This window comes from Nicotiana attenuata, chromosome 7 (assembly GCF_001879085.1).
Source record: "Nicotiana attenuata strain UT chromosome 7, NIATTr2, whole genome shotgun sequence".
Lineage (NCBI taxonomy): Eukaryota > Viridiplantae > Streptophyta > Magnoliopsida > Solanales > Solanaceae > Nicotiana > Nicotiana attenuata.
The window spans coordinates 69800172-69807048 of NC_031995.1; positions in this window are offsets into that span (position 1 = coordinate 69800172).

A 6877-nucleotide genomic window follows, 5' to 3' on the forward strand; every position below is an offset into this window, starting at 1 on the left:
CAATTAAGTAACTTAGTCGATTCACAAGTAATCCAAACACACATCACTGGGTGACAATGAAACGAGTTTTGGGATATTTGGAATATAACCAAGACTACGCTTTGCACTACAATAAATATCATGCGGTTATCGAAGGATATAGTGATGCAAATTGGATAACTGGCTCAACAGAAACAAAATCCACAAGTGGATATGTTTTTACTGTTGGTGGAGGAGCAGTATCTTGGAAGTCTTCCAAACAGACGTGCATCGCTCGCTCTACAATGGAATCAGAGTTTATAGCTTTGGATAAAGCCGGTGAAGAAGCTGAATGGCTTCGAAATTTCTTAGAAGACATTTCGTTCTGGCCAAAACCTTTGGCTCCTATTTGCATACATTGCGATAGTGAGGCTGCAATAGGACGGGCAGGGAGCGTTATGTATAACGGAAAGTCTCGTCATATACAACAAAGACATAACACTGTTAGACAACTACTTTCTAGTGGAATTATCACTATTGATTATGTAAGATCAAAGGATAATGTGGCGGATCCGTTACAAAAGGCTTAATTAGAGAGGGAATTGAGAAGTCATCCAAGGGAATGGGACTATGGCCGAGGACAAGTCAACATGGCGGTAACTCTACTTAGAATTTTTGATATTCCGAGATCTAGGTTCAAGGAGCTCAAACAAAGTTGTGATTGGCCGGTTCAACATTGTCAAAGTAAAATCTTTGGTCCCTTCTCGTGATGAAGACAATGTTCAGTAACAAGGATAAAACTTTACACGTTCTTTAATGATTACCTAAGTTTGATGTGGTATTTATCAAATAGTGTCAGTCTAAAGGATTACACGTTTAGGAATCACCTATGTAAGTGTGAAGTGGAAGCCGCTTCAATGAGAATTTTGTAAGGCCAATTCTCTACGCACTTATGAAACCAGGCGATGTTCATGGCTAAAACGAACACAACAATGAGAACCAAAAGACGGTCAAGGATTGGTTGTGTGACATATGGTTGTCTAGGTATACACTAAAGTTCGACGGTTCAAAGATATCAAATCTACCGATTGACCGAGTATATCCGACATATGCTCACTACGGAAAGTTCAAAGGGAAACCTACTTATCCAGATGCAATTAATCCTTACTTGCAAATCACACAGCTTTCATCTAAGTTCATTCTTGTTACAGTCATTCCCATTCATGTGGGGGATTGTTGGACTTTAAGCCATTGGGCTTTCAAAGACTAGAAGTGTGAATTGGGAATTGGTGTGAAATAAAATAGAGGGAAATAAAAATTTGGAAAATTTGAATCAAGTGAGCTTTGTCAAATGAACTTTGTCCCTCATTGGTGAGGGACAACTACATTTGTGTGTATATATATAGGATCACTTCTTAGAGCTCTTAAAAGGAGTTGAAGAGAATGAACCCTCGCGCCGTCGTCGTCGCTCGCTCGGCTTCGGCTTTGGATTTGGATTTGGATTTGTCAAATGATCGATCGATAAGATTATTTTTTGGACAAAATTTATTTAAATAATTAATTAAATGCTAGTCATTTCATTAACAGAATTAAGCCTTTGCTGAACATTTCTTAACGGAATTTTCCCTCCTGAACAGACACTTTTTCCTGAACAGACATCACACCTCTTCCGATAATTGCCTAAAAATTCTGAGGCATGGCTTCTTTTTCCATTCATTGAAAAATTACAGAACTTCTTTCCTTCTGAAAAATCCTGCATTCTCTTTCGCAGAATCTCTTCTAAATTCGTAAGTGTGATTTTGTTCCGTTCTTTGAGTTCGTTGGTATCCTGCAGTTTGTATTGCCACTGTTGCTGGAAGGTTTATTCCGTTTCATCCTAGGAGGATTTAATCCATTACCTTGGCAACGTGTGCGGGGGTTAAAATTCCTGAAGGAAGCACAAGCAAATTGTGGACTCGGAATATTTCTTATAGTTTACAGTTGTTCCAGTTTTTCTTCTAACAGTCTTTCTAATTTTGTGTTTTAACACAGAAGCGTTAAAAAGCTTAAGGAATTTTATCTAACGTTTCTGTGTTGAAATATAAATTAAACTGTTATCTATATTTTGTATACTGGTTTGGAGACTAAAGCCTTCGTGCTTTCTACTCCAATAATTGTTCTGTACGGTTTAAAGTATATCAAAACTTTACCGGAATAATAAACGTACGGGTTTGAAGTATATAAAAACTTCACCATTGTTACGTGTTGTATGTTTGGTTTGGTATTCAGTTTGAAGATATCGAAACTTCACTGATTTAACAAAGTTCTGTTTTGTTTCCAACTCTACAAAAACATGACGAATGAAAACCAAACCAATGGAAATGTTGCGGGAACCGGTGCTACTGTTATGAATGTTGCTGCCTCGTCAAGCCGTTCAACTCCTGGTCATGCTATGGCACCAGCAGAAAAACCCGGAAAGTTTTCCGGTATTGACTTCAAACGTTGGCAAATGAAGATGCTCTTCTATCTTACTACGTTGAGTTTGCAGTGATTCATCAAGGAGGATCCTCCGGTCCTGGCTGAAGACACTCTGGATGACGAATGATTTGTTGTAACTGAACCATGGAAACATTCTGATTTCTTGTGGAAAAACTACATTTTGAGTTGTTTGGAAGATAGCTTGTACAATGTCTATAGAGTCATGGAAACTTCAAAAGCGTTATGAAATGCGCTTGAGAAAAAGTACAAGACTGAGGATGCCGGACTTAAGAAGTTCATGGATGCAAGGTTATTGGATTTCAAGATGATTGACACTAGGTCGGTCATAACTCAAGTCCAAGAATTACAAGTCATTGTGCATGACCTCCTTTATGAAGGTATGACCCGAATCTATAATTTTATTAATAAGATTTATCTTGTAATTAATTATGAGTTTATTATTGAAGGTATGGTCATAAATGAGGCCTTTCAAGTCGCCGCTTTCATTGAGAAGTTACCTCCGTTGTGGAAGGACTTTAAGAACCATCTAAAACACAAGCGGAAGGAGATGACACTTGAAGACTTGATTGTTCGTTTGAGGATAGAAGAAGACAACAAAAATGCTGAAAAGAAGTCACGTGGAAACTCGACAATAATAAGGGCTAACATTGTTAAGGAGGCGCCACAAAATAAGAAGAGAAAGAAGGCTTCTGGACCAAAGAATTACCCAAGCAAGAAAAAGTTCAAGGGTAATTGCCACAACTGTGGAAAATCTGGGCATAAGGCCGTGGATTGTCGTGCACCAAAGAATGATAAGAAGAAGAAGAATCAAGCTAACATGGTTGAAAATGTTGAAGAAATGGAGGACTTGTGTGCCATGTTGTCTGAATGCAACTTGGTAGGAAATCCTAAAGAATGGTGGATTGATTCTGGAGCCACCCGCCATGTTTGTGCTAACAAGGAGTAATTTTCTTCCTATGCCCCCGCAGGACCCGACGAAACAATTTTCATGGGAAATTCTACTACAGCCAAAATTGAAGGAGTTGGCAAGATTGCATTGAAGATGACGTCGGGAGAAATTGTGACTCTAAACCAAGTCCTCCATGTTCCAGAAATTCGCAAGAATCTTGTGTCTACCTCACTTCTTGTCAATAATGGATTCAAATGTATTTTTGTTTCTAATAGTGTTGTACTAAGTAAGAATGATGTTTATGTAGGAAAAGGTTACATGAATGAGGGCCTTTTTAAGCTAAATGTAATAGCAATTCCTATCAATAAAGTTAATGCTTCTTCTTACTTACTTGAGTCAAACACTTTCTGGCATGCACGCTTAGGTCACATCAACTTCCAAACATTGCGGAAAATAATAAATTTAGAAGTATTGCCAAAATTTGATTGCATTAATTCCAAATGTCAAATATGTGTGGAATCAAAGTATGCTAAGCATCCTTATAAGTCCGTTGAAAGAAATTCAAGTCCTTTAGACTTAATTCACACAGATATTTGCGACATGAAGTCAACACCATCTCGCGGTGGGAAAAAGTATTTTATTACTTTTATTGACGATAGCACGAGATATTGCTATGTTTATTTACTTAATAGTAAAGATGAGGCAATTTATGCTTTCAAGCAATACAAGAGTGAAGTTGAAACACAACTAAACAAAAAGATCAAAATGATAAGAAGTGATAGGGGTGGCGAATATGAATCTCCTTTTGAAGAAATATGTTTGGAAAATGGCATTATTCACCAAACAACTGCCCCTTACTCTCCACAATCTATTGGAATTGCGGAGAGAAAGAATCGAACATTGAAAGAGATGATGAATGCATTGTTGATAAGTTCTGGTTTACCACAGAACTTGTGGGGGGAAGCTATACTTACAACTAACCGAATAATCAACCGTGTACCTCATAGTAAAACAAAGTCCATTCCTTATGAAAAATTGAAAGGGAGGAAGCCCAGCTTGAAATACTTCAAAGTGTGGGGGTGTTTAGCTAAGGTACAAGCTCCTAAACCTAAAAGGGTTAAGATAGGTCCAAAAACGGTTGATTGTGTATTTATTGGATATTTAACCAATAGCAAGACATATCGTTTTCTGGTTCATAAATCAGAAAATCCTGAGATTCACGTTAATACGATAATAGAATCAAATAATGTTGAATTCTTTGAAACTATTTATCCATATAAAAAGGAAAGTGAATTGACCTACCAAAAGTCAAAACGACCTCGGGAAGAAATAATAGATGGTATGCCTAATGAGGAAAATCCGAGAAGAAGTAAACGTCAATGGACATCTACTTCATTCGTTCCAGATTTTCTGACTTTCCTGCTAGAAAATGAGCATCATACATTCAAGGAAGCAATTTCTTCCTCAAAAGCACAATATTGGAAAGAAGCTGTCAATAGTGAAATAGAATCCATATTGAGGAACCATACCTGGAAATTGGTTGATCTTCCTCCAAGTAACAAAATTTTAGGTTCTAAATGTATTTTCAAGAAGAAAATGAAAGACGATGGTACTATTGACAAATACAAGGCAAGACTTGTTGTCAAAGGATTTAGACAGCGAGAAGGTCTTGACTATTTTGACACATACTCGCGGGTAACAAGAATTACATCCATTCGGATGCTAAATAGCGTTAGCCGCCTTGTATGGTCTTCAAATCCATCAAATGGATGTAAAAACAGCCTTCTTAAATGGTGATCTAGAGGAAGAAATTTACATGAACCAATCTGAAGGGTTTGTGGTTCCGGGAAAAGAAAAGAAGGTGTGTCGACTTGTTAAGTCTCTTTATGGATTAAAACAAGCACCCAAGCAATGGCATGCGAAATTTGACCAAAAAATATTGTCAAATGGCTTTAAAGATTAATGAATGTGATAAATGTGTTTACATTAAGAACGTTCCAAATCATATAGTCATTGTTTGCTTATATGTTGATGATATGCTAATAATGAGTAATGACATTGCCGACATTCAAGCTACTAAGCGTATGCTTGCTAGTAAGTTTGATATGAAAGACTCAGGAGTTGCCGATGTAATTCTAGGAATTAAAATCCAGAGGACTCCTTAGGGTCTAGCTTTGTCTCAATCACATTACGTGAAAATGGTACTTGAAAAATTCAAACACTTGGAATTTAGAAGTGCAAGAACTCCAATTGACTTAAACCATCATCTTATAAAGAATAAAGGTGAAAGCACGTCTCAATTGGAGTATGCTCGTGTGTTGGGAAGCTTAATGTACATCATGAACTGTACACGACCTGACATAGCTTGTGCAATAAGTAAACTTAGTCGATTCACAAGTAATCCCAACAAACATCACTGGGTGGCAATGAAACGAGTTCTGGGATATTTGGAATATACCCAAGACTACGCTTTGCACTACAATAAATATCCTGCGGTTATCGAAGGATATAGTGATGCAAATTGGATAACCAGCTCAACAGAAACAAAGTCCACAAGTGGATATGTTTTTACTGTTGGTGGAGGAGCAGTATCTTGGAAGTCTTCCAAACAGATGTGCATCGCTCGCTCTACAATGGAATCAGAGTTTATAGCTTTGGATAAAGCCGGTGAAGAAGCTGAATGGCTTCGAAATTTCTTAGAAGACATTCCGTTCTGGCCAAAACCTTTGGCTCCTATATGCATACATTGCGATAGTGAGGCTGCAATAGGACAGGCAGGGAGCGTTATGTATAACGGAAAATCTCGTCTTATACGACGAAGACATAACACCGTTAGGCAACTACTTTCTAGTGGAATTATCACTATTGATTATGTAAGATCAAAGGATAATGTGGCGGATCCGCTTACAAAAGGCTTAACTAGAGAGGGAGTTGAGAAATCATCTAAGGGAATGGTACTATGGCCGAGGACAAGTCAACATGGCGGTAACTCTACCTAGAATTTTTGATATTCCGAGATCTAGGTTCAAGGAGCTCAAACAAAGTTGTGATTGACCGGTTCAACATTGTCAAAGTAAAATCTTTGGTCCCTTCTCGTGATGAAGACAATGTTCAGTAACAAGGATAGAACTTTACACGTTCTTTAATGATTACCTAAGTTTGATGTGGTATTTATCAAATAGTGTCAGTCTAAAGGATTACACGTTTAGGAATCACCTATGTAAGTGTGAAGTGGAAGCCGCTTCAATGAGAATTCTGTAAGGCCAATTCTCTACGCACTTATGAAACCAGGCGGTGTTCATGGCTGAAACGAACACAACAATGAGAACCAAAAGACGGTCAAGGATTGGTTGTGTGACATATGGTTGTCTAGGTATACACTAAAGTTCGACGGTTCAAAGATATCAAATCTACCGATTGACCGAGTATATCCGACATATGCTCACTACGGAAAGTTCAAAGGGAAACCTACTTATCCAGATGCAATTAATCCTTACTTGCAAATCACACAGCTTTCATCTAAGTTCATTCTTGTTACAGTCATTCCCATTC